The 16577-nt window shown below is 36.5% G+C and overlaps 1 protein-coding gene across 1 annotated transcript in view; it reads right to left on the bottom strand.

The window, feature by feature from the left end:
* LOC108261618 (NLR family CARD domain-containing protein 3-like) overlaps positions 1–16577 on the bottom strand; it is a 56424-nt gene that overhangs the window by 15303 nt on the left and 24544 nt on the right. Inside the window, exon 15 of the mRNA XM_053679243.1 lies at positions 16108–16577. This exon is cut by the window's right edge and continues 632 nt beyond it. The gene's annotated coding sequence lies outside the window, so the exon portion shown is untranslated. The remainder of the gene's footprint in view (positions 1–16107) is intronic.

The following is a 16577-nucleotide window of genomic DNA, read 5'->3' as shown; positions in this document are numbered from 1 at the left end:
TAAGGTTTAAACATTTTTATTTTGTGATGGCAGCAAGACAAAACGGTTGTGCATTTGGTATGTGGTGATTTTAGAATTAGGCCCCAAATGTCAAATATGTTTTGTGTATGGCTTCGTCAGGCAAAGATCACGACGGTATGGAAAGAGTATACAAGAGTAATTGGGGTGATCTAATGCTTAGGACTTGTACAGTACTTCAGCTCGGGAACGTCCCACCATGGCGTTCAGAGAGGCGTTATCTATGGTACACGTATATATAATATAGATCAGATCACCAGTCTGTCTTTACCCACTCCTGATCTGGGGGTGGGTGGGATGGGGATATCAGTTCGGGCATATTTCCAACAGAACAGAATATTAGACATTTAGTGTAAAGTAGTGAAAAAAAAAAATCTCTGAAACATTTCAGTGAAAATAGTGGTCCATATTTAATGCATTATATTAGAAATGATAGTACGGCCTTTGTTGATCAGTTACCCACTCATACTTTATAATAATTTGTTTAGGAGCATCTGAATCTGGCAAATAACTTTTATTGCATTTAGGCATACAATAAAAGTTAATAAAAAATGAGGAAGAAATGACTTGTGCACTACTGCTGCGGATATTAAGTCAAACCATTTTGTTCAAACTTCAGCACGACCCTTAGAGAAGCAGAAACCTATGGCACCTTATGACTACCATGTGAAGGATTACGTTGACTCGTCCCTTACAGTTACAAAGACGTGTCCTTGTGCAGGATCACCTTCGCACCAGCATCGGACCCCCGCTTATCCCATTTCAACGTATAAGAAAAGGCAAAATGTAATATAAGATGTATTAGAATATATTTATAAAATATAACACATTATGAGGAAGAAACATAAAATATTATTTAACAAGGTCTGCCGTTCAGCCCTCTTAACTGTAAGAGCATCATCAGTATTGTACGGCAGTTGGGGAACAGTAGTTAGCTTTCAGATGTCAGATATAAAACAACTTTTTGAGTCACAGTGCCAAACTACCGGTATTATATTCGGATCCTTCTTTTTCAGCATGAAGGACCGGCATTTATTTAATAGACAGATGGTACAGCCATATACTCGGTCAGAGGATTTAGGAATTTCTTTGAGAGGTTCATTGTTTTCGTTCTTTTATCATAGCTTCAGTTTGTATACTTACTTTGGTTAGTGACTTAAACTGTTTTATTAGGTACTGACAGATTTCATTAACAGGGAACGATGATAGGTGAAGATTAAGTTGGTATGCGTGTACAAAATAAAACTGTCTATATGTATATTCGTCTGCTATGTATCTGTTTAAACACTGCTGTAATGGAGATATAAAGAGAGAGAGATACCCATTTACTAATTCATAGAACCCCTTTCCACCTTTTCAAGTTCGTTATACATTTTTCTTTTCAAGCATCGTGTTCAGACATTGCAAATCATCAGTCTGAAGGTTAAGGGTTACTTAGATTTTTGCTTCTTCAGCATAAAAAAAGTCTAAACATTAATCTTATTATTAAACTCAGAAACAATATAACTGTCTGGTTGTGATCATAATAAAAGGCAACGTGAAAGGTTCCTTAATCCCCACTGAGATTTCTCTATGTTCTATATGACCTTTCTACAGTATATGCCATTAAGTCCTAGTGTCCAGCCATCATCACAGCACGGGAGAGGAAATCTCGTTCATCAGATGTGCGATGTACGTCTAGACAGTCTGATAACAAACTACACACACAACATTTATGTTGAGAGAAATCAGATTGATCTTTGTTCCCAAATAACATTGGATCAGATCCATAGTTTACAGCATCTGTCCCACGAGTATTTAATCTGTATTACGAGTACTGAACAAGTTAGAGGAGGAGAAAATGTAGATTTACTGTTCATTGGAACTTTATTGTTTATTTAGATCTTTCTTGATTCATTTTCATATTCAAATTTTTAAAAAATACATAACGTAACATAACATAACGTATGAATGTAGGAACATGGATTTTCACCATGCGACTCTTTTCAGAAAATGGTCTTTCTCTGTTTCTTATGCACACAGAACCTACTTTTCTTTTCATAAAATCATACACCAATTTACTATTCCTGTATAGGGTTTGAGTAAATATAGATAAACTCTTTAATGTACTGTAGCTCTCAGAGTTACTACACCACCCCACTTGGTAATTCAGACCATAACCTCATCTCGTTAACAGTTCTTTCCTGCAGTTCAGTCTGTCCACAAGGAATAGGTACACTCAGTAAGGATAGGGGTAGGCAATACGTGTGCATCACTTTGTTTCAAAGGTGGCGGAGATAAAGACACGTTGTGGAAAGTAGTAATACAGATATCATAACGAATGACCTTTTTGAGCTGAGTGAATGAAAATCAGTAAACTAAAACACTTTATTAGTGGTTAATTAACACACCCTATTGCATCCTATAAGAGATTAATCACATTCATAGACAACAAACGCAATTCTACAACATGGATCTACACAAAATTACATGAACACACAACTATCTGTGATAGCCATAGTCAGGAGCTGGTAAGGAACACTTACTAGCACAGTAATCTTAATAAGTATTTAAATAGATATGATATTTAATAGATATTAGACTTTTTATGATGTAATAATAAAATGTATTTTTTAAAAATTTGAATATGAAAATGAATCAAGACAGATCTAAATAAACAATAAAGTTCCAATGAACAGTAAATCTACATTTTCTCCTCCTCTAACTTGTTCAGTACTCGTAATACAGATTAAATACTCGTGGGACAGATGCTGTAAACTATGGATCTGATCCAATGTTATTTGGGAACAAAGATCAATCTGATTTCTCTCAACATAAATGTTGTGTGTGTAGTTTGTTATCAGACTGTCTAGACGTACATCGCACATCTGATGAACGAGATTTCCTCTCCCGTGCTGTGATGATGGCTGGACACTAGGACTTAATGGCATATACTGTAGAAAGGTCATATAGAACATAGAGAAATCTCAGTGGGGATTAAGGAACCTTTCACGTTGCCTTTTATTATGATCACAACCAGACAGTTATATTGTTTCTGAGTTTAATAATAAGATTAATGTTTAGACTTTTTTTATGCTGAAGAAGCAAAAATCTAAGTAACCCTTAACCTTCAGACTGATGATTTGCAATGTCTGAACACGATGCTTGAAAAGAAAAATGTATAACGAACTTGAAAAGGTGGAAAGGGGTTCTATGAATTAGTAAATGGGTATCTCTCTCTCTTTATATCTCCATTACAGCAGTGTTTAAACAGATACATAGCAGACGAATATACATATAGACAGTTTTATTTTGTACACGCATACCAACTTAATCTTCACCTATCATCGTTCCCTGTTAATGAAATCTGTCAGTACCTAATAAAACAGTTTAAGTCACTAACCAAAGTAAGTATACAAACTGAAGCTATGATAAAAGAACGAAAACAATGAACCTCTCAAAGAAATTCCTAAATCCTCTGACCGAGTATATGGCTGTACCATCTGTCTATTAAATAAATGCCGGTCCTTCATGCTGAAAAAGAAGGATCCGAATATAATACCGGTAGTTTGGCACTGTGACTCAAAAAGTTGTTTTATATCTGACATCTGAAAGCTAACTACTGTTCCCCAACTGCCGTACAATACTGATGATGCTCTTACAGTTAAGAGGGCTGAACGGCAGACCTTGTTAAATAATATTTTATGTTTCTTCCTCATAATGTGTTATATTTTATAAATATATTCTAATACATCTTATATTACATTTTGCCTTTTCTTATACGTTGAAATGGGATAAGCGGGGGTCCGATGCTGGTGCGAAGGTGATCCTGCACAAGGACACGTCTTTGTAACTGTAAGGGACGAGTCAACGTAATCCTTCACATGGTAGTCATAAGGTGCCATAGGTTTCTGCTTCTCTAAGGGTCGTGCTGAAGTTTGAACAAAATGGTTTGACTTAATATCCGCAGTAGTAGTGCACAAGTCATTTCTTCCTCATTTTTTATTAACTTTTATTGTATGCCTAAATGCAATAAAAGTTATTTGCCAGATTCAGATGCTCCTAAACAAATTATTATAAAGTATGAGTGGGTAACTGATCAACAAAGGCTGTACTATCATTTCTAATATAATGCATTAAATATGGACCACTATTTTCACTGAAATGTTTCAGAGATTTTTTTTTTTCACTACTTTACACTAAATGTCTAATATTCTGTTCTGTTGGAAATATGCCCGAACTGATATCCCCATCCCACCCACCCCCAGATCAGGAGTGGGTAAAGACAGACTGGTGATCTGATCTATATTATATATACGTGTACCATAGATAACGCCTCTCTGAACGCCATGGTGGGACGTTCCCGAGCTGAAGTACTGTACAAGTCCTAAGCATTAGATCACCCCAATTACTCTTGTATACTCTTTCCATACCGTCGTGATCTTTGCCTGACGAAGCCATACACAAAACATATTTGACATTTGGGGCCTAATTCTAAAATCACCACATACCAAATGCACAACCGTTTTGTCTTGCTGCCATCACAAAATAAAAATGTTTAAACCTTAAGTAACGTAGTCACGGAGGGTGTATATATTTTTCCACACTACATGAAGTTTGGGGATCCTTATAGACTGTGGAACAGAAGTGTACTCAGTGTGTCTCCACCGTTTTATTTCATATTGGAGTACGACCATTTTTCTTTTTTACCATTAAGGATGAAACACTTGTTTCTTTTAAAACGTCATCTTTAAATGTTTTTTCTACCTCCTAACTAAACCCTCGGACTTAAGACACGATCTTTGGAGCTGATGACGCCCTGCTCAGGGTTAAACAACAACGTCTTTACATTACCTTCATTAATAAATTGTCAAACTAATCTCTTGGTTTTTAAAAAAAAAAAAAAAAAAAAAAAAATTTGGAGCAAAAGTCAGGTCCTCTCTCATTTCATCAGGTCCTCTTGTTGGTGAATACACAGCAATCTTCTAAGGGTATTAGGATTTCTCGGAGCAGACATAGTAACAGATAGTTGCAGAGTTTCTTCTGTGTTTTAACTACGACGTCTTAACCATTATTTTAACACTGAGACACACGACTCCCTTTAATTCGTTAACAAACACATTTGTAAGAATTCTGGTCAGCAAAACCCCCGAAAGAACACCTGTGTCTCTCTCTCTCACACCCACCCCCCGCACACCCACATGGTCACCAGAGGTCATAAATGTACTGCTGGGACATGGGATGTCAAAGCATAGACGAAAGCTTATGTATTTAGCGATAGTTCTGTGTAAGTATCCTCGTTGGCGGACCATTTTCTGAAATCTCGTTTATAGTTTAAACAAAATGCACGACTCTTTTAAAACACCGTCTTTAAAAAAGGTTTTTTTTCCACCCTTAAAATAACCTGGTTAGCAGGTAGGATATGTAATACATATTTTCATTTTCTTCAGACATATTGTCACTTCAGTCTACACAACGAATAACACCTATGGTTTTGACCTTTCTTTCAGTAAAAGAGAACAACGACGTCATACAGCCTTGAAGGACTGTAGAAATGTTTTACACATCACAGTGTTTTTCTCAACAACGTAGCCAATAAACAGTTCAATTATTTCACAAACCTCAGTCTGTTCATTTCTTGACGGAAGGATTACACATAGATCATACACATAGGGAGCTACACATGCATAACATGTCCAAAATTCTAATACATCTACCACATTCAGTCACCGGGTCTAGTATTTTCTGATAGATTAGTTACACAAACTGATATTTACCACAGAAGTAATTTCAGAAACAAAGATTCACTTAAACCACAAATGTACACATTGGTAGGGATCGTTAAACCCTAAAACACACGACTCGTACCTTGATTCATTAACATAAACACACTGTAAGCAGTCTGGTCAGCAAACCCCCAGGAAACACTCGACTCTCTCTCTCTAACACATCCACACACGCACACCCCCCACACCCACTACGACGTCTTTGCCACTATTTTAACACTGAGACACACGACTCCCTTTAATTCGTTAACAAACACATTTGTAAGAATTCTGGTCAGCAAAAACCCCGAAAGAACACCTGTGTCTCTCTCTCTCACACCCACCCCCCGCACACCCACATGGTCACCAGAGGTCATAAATGTACTGCTGGGACATGGGATGTCAAAGCATAGACGAAAGCTTATGTATTTAGCGATAGTTCTGTGTAAGTATCCTCGTTGGCGGACCATTTTCTGAAATCTCGTTTATAGTTTAAACAAAATTCACGACTCTTTTAAAACACCGTCTTTAAATGTTTTTCTGCCTCCTAACCCTTGAAGGACTGTAGAAATGTTTTACACATCACAGTGTTTTTCTCAACAACGTAGCCAATAAACAGTTCAATTATTTCACAAACCTCAGTCTGCTCATTTCTTGACAGAAGGATTACACATAGATCATACACATAGGGAGCTACACATGCATAACATGTCCAAAATTCTAATACATCTACCACATTCAGTCACCGGGTCTAGTATTTTCTGATAGATTAGTTACACAAACTGATATTTACCACAGAAGTAATTTCAGAAACAAAGATTCACTTAAACCACAAATGTACACATTGGTAGGGATCGTTAAACCCTAAAACACACGACTCGTACCTTGATTCATTAACATAAACACACTGTAAGCAGTCTGGTCAGCAAACCTACTGGTCAGCAAACCCCCAGGAAACACTCGACTCTCTCTCTCTCTCTCTCTCTCTCTCTCTCTCTCTCTCTAACACACCCACACACACGCACGCACACACACCCCCCCACACCCACATACACACACACACACCTCAGATGTGTAGGACACTGTGTATAGGCCTACAAGACATTCCCCGGAAATTGTGTCTTCTAGTTTAAACAAAACTCTCGATTCTTTTAAGCAGCATTTTACATCCTAAAGGGTTAGGTTTAGAAGGCATGTAATACGCGCGTTTCTTATAAAACACCGTCTTTAAAACGTTTACCTCCTAAAGGGACCTATTTAGAAGGTATGTAAAAAGTTTTTTTTAATTATTTTTTCTTTTTTACATTTCTTCGGGTATATCAATGTTTTAGAGTATTTATTTCAGTAAAGTTTTATTCAAAGTCATGTCATTTTCTCAAAAAGTGCAATCAATAAAGTTGAATTTATTTCACAAGCTTACATTCTGCTCATTTATGTTCACATTCAACCATCGTGTATTTTCTAACAGCGGAGCTATACAAAACAAACCCCCACAATCTAAATTTAATGTGTGTTTGCAAGATAAAAATTCTAATTTATTGAATTAATTAAATATTTAAAGTTGTACACATTATTTTGATGAGTGGTGTTGACATAATAATGTGGATAATTACATCATTTTAATATTGTGTGTAATTTCTGCGTTAATTGATTTAAAACAAAATTTACGTTGTAGTACATTTACATTTATTCATTTAACAGAGTGTTAGAGGACCTGTAGACTGAACAAATACTAAGGACATTACAATGTGATTATCATTTCACTTACCATTAAATTCTACTAAAGCAATGAATTTGGGGCATGTTCTCAGTTGCGATATGACCGATAGTGGACTCGTGTATAGGCTACACCGGCTAATACATTTGATGGACTATTTTGCACTAGTACACGTAGCTAATGCTAGTCATATTTAGCAGTGTCATTTGAATATCCACTCTTTAGTTTACCGTAGCAGTGGAAAAGAAGGAAAAAGTTTCATTTGACAAATCTGTTCATCTAGAGAGGGCTTTTCAATTCTGCTATAGGAAAGATAAGCATGATTACATTTCTGCTTATTCATGTAAACCTCAACTACATTGTGTAATCTAATTTCATGTATTGATACATTTTTTATTTTATTTTTAAAAATCTTTTGTCATTCGCACGCGTAGCCTTCTAGCTCCACAGCCTTTGGACTGTGGATAGTTCTATGAGAGATAAAAGTAGTAGACACAGAGTGTTTATTTTTTGTCTATATTGTTCATTTCATTCAGTGCTTTAACGTCTATAAATCCTGCAGAGATGTTACGTATGAGATTTGTAATGTAAATCACGCTGGATTTTTACTTACTATTGTTATAAAACTTAAAGGCAGTCATTTTTTTCCTGGATTAAAAGACTGCATTCTACTGCAGACAATCTAAATGGAGAAACGTAATTTTAAAAATGATTGTCAACTTAACAACTTGTGCTCATAATTATGGTAATTTAGTACATAACACTTAAATTCCTTTTAAATAATGTGAAAATAAAGTGCGTTTGTGTGCGTCATATTTTTGTTTGGATGTGGGATACACATGGTCGTACCAGGTATGGTCACGATTTGGATGTGAACCAGATTTAACAAAACTATATATATTCTTATGACCTACCACAGAGAGCTTCATATTCTATGTGAAGAGGAAAAACATGACTATGCAACTTTTGTCTCTGTGTGTGTGTGTGTGTGGGGGGGGGGGGGGGTGCGGGGGAACAAATGGTCGTACCAGGTATGGTCACGATTTGGATGTGAACCAGATTTAACAAAACTATATATATTCTTATGACCTACCACAGAGAGCTTCATATTCTATGTGAAGAGGAAAAACATGAGTATGCAACTTTTGTCTGTGTGTGTGTGGGGGGGGGGGGGGGGGGACGACAAATGGTCGTACCAGGTATGGTCACGATTTGGATGTGAACCAGATTTAACAAAACTATATATATTTTTATGTCCTACCACAGAGAGTTTCATATTCTATGTGAAAAGATGTACCAGGTGTGCGCAACGTGTGGGGCGGAAAAACACACATGGCAGCACCATATATGGTCACGAATGGATGTGATCCAGATTTAACATAACTATTCATATTTTTATGATCATGACCTTTGATCTAGATATAGAGAGTTAGAATGTGTATCTTTTTGACCTTTGACCTATACCTGTCAAAACTACGGTTACAATATATACAAACTATCTTCTCTCTCTAACGGCACCTGTCAAGGGGTGGGATACACAGTATTTGGCAGCAAGTGAACAGTCAGATCATGAACTTTATGTTTTGGAAGCAGGATAAATGGTTAAGGATCTGAGTGACTCTGACAAGAGCCAAATTGTGATGGCTAGCCGACTGGGACAGAGCTTCTCCAAAACAGCAGGTCTTGTGGGGTGTTCCTGGTATGCAGTGGTTAGTATCTACCAAAAGAGTTCAAGGTGTTGATTTGATCTCCAAATTCCCCAGATCTCAATCTGATCGAGCATCTGTGGGACATCAGATACCTGGGGACCCCACTTCACAACTTACAGGACTTAAAGGATCTGCTCCTAAAGTCTTGGTGCCAGATACCACAGCACACCTTCAGAGGTCTTGTGGAGTCCATGCCTCAACAGGTCAGAGCTGTTTTGGCAGTAAAAGGGGGACCTACACAATGTTAGGCAGGTGGTTTTAATGTTGTGGCTGATCAGTGTATATCACTTTTCCTCTCTCAGCTTGTACTGTATTTTAAGACTTTCCCCAATGTACCTGAACCATGCTATCTAAAATGATCAAACCATATTTGGGAATTTTGGACAGCTTGAAAATTATTCAATTTTAAATATCTGTGTATGATTTTAACTAACTTTACAGAAGTACATCTTATACATATATGCATGATACATGTGTGGTATATATTTGTCATGACACATGTATACAAATTGTCATGACCTCATAAAAAAAAAAAAATAGTCAAAGCATGTCATTTTTCCTAGCTTAAGATTTTTGGGGTCAGCTTCCTGCTTGCATTTGACTACACTCACATAATGTGGCTTCAATTCCTGTTGAAAATGTCATAATTACGAGGTGAATGCACATGAAAGTATAACCAGAACTCATATTTTTCTATGAGTTTCGACTTTATGAACTGAGAGTATGTTTAAAAAAAAAAAAAGCCCAAATTAAATCTCATTAGATTCAAGCAAGAATCTGTTTCATAAAGTCTTATTGTTTTCTTAAAAACCTTATTTTTTGGTTAATGGTGATGGACAGTGTGCACTGATTCGGTTTCTATTTTATAGCCACTCTAGCGTTTCACTAACAGTGTGTCATGGAATGACTGAAGGACAATATGCATACCTCTAAATTTTAAACTTTTTAAACAGGAACAACCCAGTCCCACCTGCCCCATCATCCTGTGTGACTCCCCAGTCGATACTGTGCACTCCTTCCGCTTCCTGGGAACTATCATCACCAGGACCTCAAGTGGGAGCTGAACATCAGGTCTCTCATTAAAAAAATCAGAGGGTGTACTTCCTGTGGCAACTGAAGAAGTTCAACCTACCAAAGACATTATGGTGTACTTCTACACCTCCATCATGAGTATGGTGAGTCCATACTCACCTCCTCCATCACCATCTAGTACACTGCTGCCACTGAAAAAAGACAAGGACAGAGTGCAGCATGTCATTCGCTCTGCTGAGAAGGTGATTGGCTGCAATCTGCCACCCCTTCATTACCTGTACACTTGCAGGACCCTGAAGTGGGCAGTCATGATTATGGCTGACCCCTCTCACGCTGGACACAAACTTTTCCAGGCACTCCCCTCTGGGAGGAGGCTGCGGTCCATCAAGTCCAAAAACCTCACGCCACAAAAACAGTTTCTTCCCATCGACAACTGGCCTCATTAACAACACTGAAGACCCACCATGGTCTCTTATCCGCCTCCATGAACATTTACACATCACATTAATGAACAACCCCACATTGTTGTTTCATATGCGTTACATTAACACACAAATCAGACTGCTGTGTTCAACACATACTGTACTAATGTACAGTTAATGTCTTTATTTTTATTTTCCTAAACCTTCCAAAACATAACTTCCTAACTCTCTCTTATTAATATTATTATTTCTTGTATGTACTGTTATTGTTAAGCACCAGTACACCAAGACAAATTCCTTGTACATGTAAACCCACCGTACTTGACAATAAATCTGATTTTGATTCCCCCATCACTGCGAAAGACCGTTCAAAACTATGTCATGCACTTAAATTTCACCAATTCAAGTAGGTTTCCACAAAAAAGTATAATAAACTCCACAGGTTGCTGTTTATTCTTCTTGTTTATTGAATGTACGTTTGCACGGAACAAAAAGGAGTGGCTCTTAATTTCATTGTACATGTGTATAGTGACAATAAAAGGCATTCATTCATTCATTCATTCATTCATTCATTCTACAAACAGTTCGTCACTCAGTGTGAGAAAGAGGTGGCTGCATCGACAAAGTGCACCGAGGCTGGGGTGCTAGTCAAGCATGGAGTTATGGAAACATGCTAACTTTATACCTTAACAGCAGCGCACCCCTCACTCACGTACTCCAGTTTTAATCGAAGGTTCACATTTCAAATTCCTGTTGGAATCTTTCTGACCATGTTCATGTACAGTTTGTACAAGATTTAGTTCCACTTATTCCTACTGATTATTGTGAAATGTTTAACAGAGGTACAGTATATTTTGAGATGTTTACATAACCTTTGAAAAGAAATGGTTGGTTTTAACTTTGCTTTCTGTTTCTGTTGTAGATTTTTAGCTTATTTATTAAATGATCTGGCGGACAGAAAATGGGAGTGAGAAACATTTGGTAGGTTTAGTGTTGAGCCATAAGTTTTAAAAAACTAATTTTGCAGTGGCACGAAGCTCAGTAGAATTTTCTGGCATGACCATCCGAGCTGTTTTTTAATTTTATTAATTACATTACTTTTGTAGACCCAGCAGATACAGTCAGGTTCATAAATATTTGGACATTGGCAAAGTTATTGTTTTAAAAAATATATATTTTTACCACAGTATATTGGAGTGGAAATAAAATAATATCCATATTCATTCTTTCATTTCTCCAGTATACTGTGTTCGACAGCTAAAATAACAACTTTGTCAAGTAACGAAGAGGAAACATTAGTATTGTCTGTACACCAAAAAAAAGAGAACCTCTATGTCGGTACTGTTATTGCACCTCCCCATAGTCCACCTCCTCTGTATTAAAGGTCATTTTAAGTAGCAACTATAGAAAATATAGTAGTTTAAAAAAACAACACCCTACTACACAATCGTCTCCTCATGCTGCAAGTGCACACTGGTTTTGGCCTAGTAGGGTGAGTAAGGGGAATTGAACACAGGTTATTGGGGAAAAATAAAATGTAAAGCAAGGCAAGGAGGAATGAGCACAAATTAGAGCAAATCATGAGAAGCTTGTGGAAGGCTACCCCAAGTTCAATCAATGAACAGGCAATACCACTAAACACTAACAAAGTGTATGTACTGTGAGGGAAAAAAGTATTTGATCCCCTGCTGATTTTGTACGTTTGCCCACTGACAAAGAAATGATCAGTCTATAATTTTAATGGTAGATTTATTTGAACAGTGAGAGACAGAATAACAACAAAAAAATCCAGAAAAACACGTCAAAAATGTTATAAATTGATTTGCATTTTAATGAGGGAAATAAGCATTTGACCCCCTCTCAATCAGGAGTGTTGGGAACGTGCTATAGGTAGGATACAGTCTACCACTTCCTGTGCTCGTCTTGGACTCATCCAGTTCAAAGTTTTACAGAGTCCATTTATTTTATCACCCTTTATTCTTTCTTATTATTACTCTAGTATTCATCTTAGCATAGGATTAGGAAGTGATTTCTAAAAACTCTCAGTCACACCTTCATGCTAACTCTGTACATGATGTCAATGGTGCACTGCTCCTCTCTCTCCATAGATACTTACAGGGACCCTCAACTTTAAGTCTTTCTACTGCAAAAGCAGCTGCTATAATAATAATTATGTGCAGATGGGAAAAAAAAAAGTATTAGGCTAAGCAAATATTCTGAGTTTTTTTCTAGCAGTTTTTGACATGTACATGTATTTCATCAACACTGCTACAAGCTTATTTTTTCCCCGAAACACTAATATAGCCTTATTCTCTGTTTACTCAGCAAGACTATAACTTTATTCTCAGTTCCTCTCCTTAATTTCAGTCACTTCCTCACTGAAACCTATAATCAGAATAACTCCAAAGCTCAGGACCCAAGTCTCTACTCTAAATCATGTGTCTAGAACACAGGCTCTGAACTCTTATCTAACACATTTGGTGTTTTATCTGCTCTAAATCACCCACCTCAGCTCGTGCAGGCCGCTTAATTAGCTGATGACTTGAATCAGGTGAGTTTGGTGCAGGTTCTAATTGAACATCCTCAGGAGTGTAAGGAAGCCTCTCTCTAATATCTTTCTCACCGGTTCAACTCCAACTTCATCACCACCCCAAGAAAGCACTGCATGTTAGTAGTGTTCAGGATCAGTATCTAAACTGATAGTCTATTCACACACACTAGCACTACTGCACTTCACATCCAGTATTTCCTTCTCTAATGTAGTGGGTTCATAATAAAACTGCCATATTTAATCATGAGCACCAAAAGTCATGTTTATTCTCATCACTGCTCCTGTGTAGCTTAATATGTTCCGTAGGAGGCCTCGACTATTTCACTCGAGAATATCCAAAAAAAAAGGGAAGAAGATTACAGAGATAAATGTAATGTATACACTGTTACATTAAAACAACGATTATCAAGGGAGAGAAAGAAAGTGAGTTCTAGACCTCTGACCTGTACATGACGTCATCAAAGATCTTATGGTTCACTGCTCCAATTTAACTGTGTGTGTGTGTTAGGGATGCACTGATGCCGATACCAGTACTCAGGTGTCGGCCCGATACTGTGTTCATGTACTCATGCTTGTAAAACTACCCCGATACAACCGCACCGACACCACTTTATGACAACGTGACATAGCCTAACCTCTCGTCACTTGAGCAGGTAGGTGGAAGAGGAGCAATGTCAGCAAATCGTCACACGCACGTAATGCGACACCGCTAGCTTTAGCCTCAGAGTCACCGACACTGACTTTCTTCAGTTTACTTTCTGTCAGCGTTATCTTTTATTCCCAACAGAGGAGAAATCATCACGTGACTGAGGAAGAAAGTATGTGTCCTCTAAGTCAGGGATTAAACAGCGCCGAGAAGGTTTATAAACTTTATAAAGTGGAGTTTGTGGAGCACGGAAGCATGACAGTGATGCTGTCGCAAGCTGCTCAAAAGGTTTAGTTTAATTTAAGTTTGTCATTATATGCTGTATTTGTGTGCTTGCAGTGTAAATTCTGTCGGAAGTGATGTGTTAGTAATGAGGCCGCGTTGCTGGTCACGCGCGGTGTAGACGTGCTGATACAGAGTGTAGCGCGAGTAAGATCTGTAATGTCTAATTCAAACATTATGATCAAAAGTAAAATAATGTCTAAAGACACCGAGGAACAGAAACCACAAGGTGCAGTGAAAGTGAGTTTTTATTATTCATTTAGGACTGGAGTTTAATTCTGTGCTTTTTGTGTATCTATATAAAATAATGCTATCTATCTAACTATTTATAAATGTTTATATATATTTATCTTATTTAATTAGTTTACATTTATATTATATAAGTATTTATGCATTATTTTTTATGGATTCACAAAAAGCACCGAATTAAACTACAGTCCTAAATTAATTTTATATATATATATATATATATATATATATATATATATATATATATATATATATATATATATATATATATATATGTATGTGTATATATATACACATACATATATATATATATATATATATATATATATATATATATATATATATATATATATATGTATGTGTATATATATATATATATATATATATATATATATATATATATATATGTATGTATATATGTATGTATATATGTATGTATATATGTATATATGTATGTATATATGTGTGTGTGTGTGTTGGGTTCTTTTCTGTTTTGGACTAACAGTTGTGTAAGGTTTTAGTCTGAATTTATATTTGTAACACTCAGTTTGTGGATTTTATTTTAAATAAACAAAAAAAGGCACTGAAAGTTTGCCCCGCCCCCATCAGATTAATCGAAAAAAATAATCGATCAATTAATTGATTGTGAAAATAATCGTTAGTTGCAGCTCTAATAATAAGCTGCATCATGAAATTGATTTTTTTTAACAAAAAAAAGTCATCTTGATTATTTTCAAAATAGAGTTGTCTTTGAGAAGAAGAATGGAGTGTAACATAGTGTGAATCATAAAAATTCTATTTCATTTCTATTTGTTTACAGAAAGACAGCATTTTGCTGTAGTTGTTAAGGGGCCGTTTACACCACAACGTTTTCAAATAAAAACCGAAAACTTCTGATGCGGTTTGGCTGTTCGTTTCCATGACGACGGCGTTTCGGGGCCTGAAAACGCAAACTTTGGAAAACGGGTTTCAAAGGACAAGTTTTTGAAAACGATGCCGTTATCATCTCCGGTAAATCATCTAAATTATTATCCAGAAAAAAAAACACAGCTCCTCCGTTTACTTGTATTTGTTTACAGCGCGGTCTTTCCCTCATCAATATGGCGGACATGTTGACGTGAATGCTTATGTGCGCATGCGCGTAGTATTTCTTTACAAAGTGACCTCCGCCAGCTACACACACACACACATTTTGTCCTTTTTGTGTTTATTTCTTGAGAAATAGAAGAGAGAAGTTCGAATGTGCAGTGAATGTCCAGTATAAACCCAACTTTACCTCAGTTTAGCAGTTTATACATTAAAAATATTACAGAAATATAAAGTTATTTTAGCTGCTAAATTACTTAGCCACTTTTACACTCACTGTTGTTTATTTTACTTGCTATAAGCAGGGAGCAAACAATGGATTTTAGGATAAAGTAAGGTTATACTTAAATAGTGCCGCTAAAACAGAATAACAAATCTCTCCTCATGAGTTAAATAGTGCACTACATAGGGTGTAGACTGTCATTATTTCATCCCTAATGTAGTGCACTTAAACCGGAAATGACATCAATTTGGGATTCGGCCACGCAGCTTCCGTTTAACTTACCTCGGATTTAAAAACAGAACGGAGTTTTAATTCCTCAAACACAGACAAAATAACCAGCTTTTACTTTTAAACTGGATCAAATCTAACTGTAAAGCTGTCAGAAATAATTTAATCTGGAGATGATTAGTTCGATGTAATAACTCAACTGCTCAGGAGATACCCGCTGCAGCTTTTTCTTCTTCTGTGATTTCTACTGGTCGGAGACGCAGCTGTTAGGCGTGTTACCGCCACCGCGTGGACTGGAGGATATAGTTCCAGGTTGGAGGAAGTCTATCCTAACAAACTTACACCAATAATTTCCACTCATGGTTTTATTAGATCCTATTTATTATTGCAGTGGAGTTTATGACTTCTTCATGAATGCCAGCAGTGAGTCGTTCACTGTGTCTTACCCAGATATACTGAGTGAAATACTGAGTCACCACAACCTCAATCTCTAAATGTTTAACAGCACCAAAGCTTTCAATTCTGGTGACTTTAGGAGTATTTATTTATTTATATGATCATATAATGTAACAAACATTAACATAAGCATGTGCTGCACAACATTTCATTAGTTTAATTTTACATTTTAATTTACTGTAAAGCGCTTTGCTAAATTTTGCTACGTAAACTT

The sequence above is a fragment of the Ictalurus punctatus genome, unplaced genomic scaffold, assembly GCF_001660625.3.
Source record: "Ictalurus punctatus breed USDA103 unplaced genomic scaffold, Coco_2.0 tig00004965, whole genome shotgun sequence".
In the NCBI taxonomy this organism is placed as follows: domain Eukaryota; kingdom Metazoa; phylum Chordata; class Actinopteri; order Siluriformes; family Ictaluridae; genus Ictalurus; species Ictalurus punctatus.
Note: the sequence above shows the minus strand (reverse complement) of the source record. Positions and strands in the feature narration are given on the sequence as shown.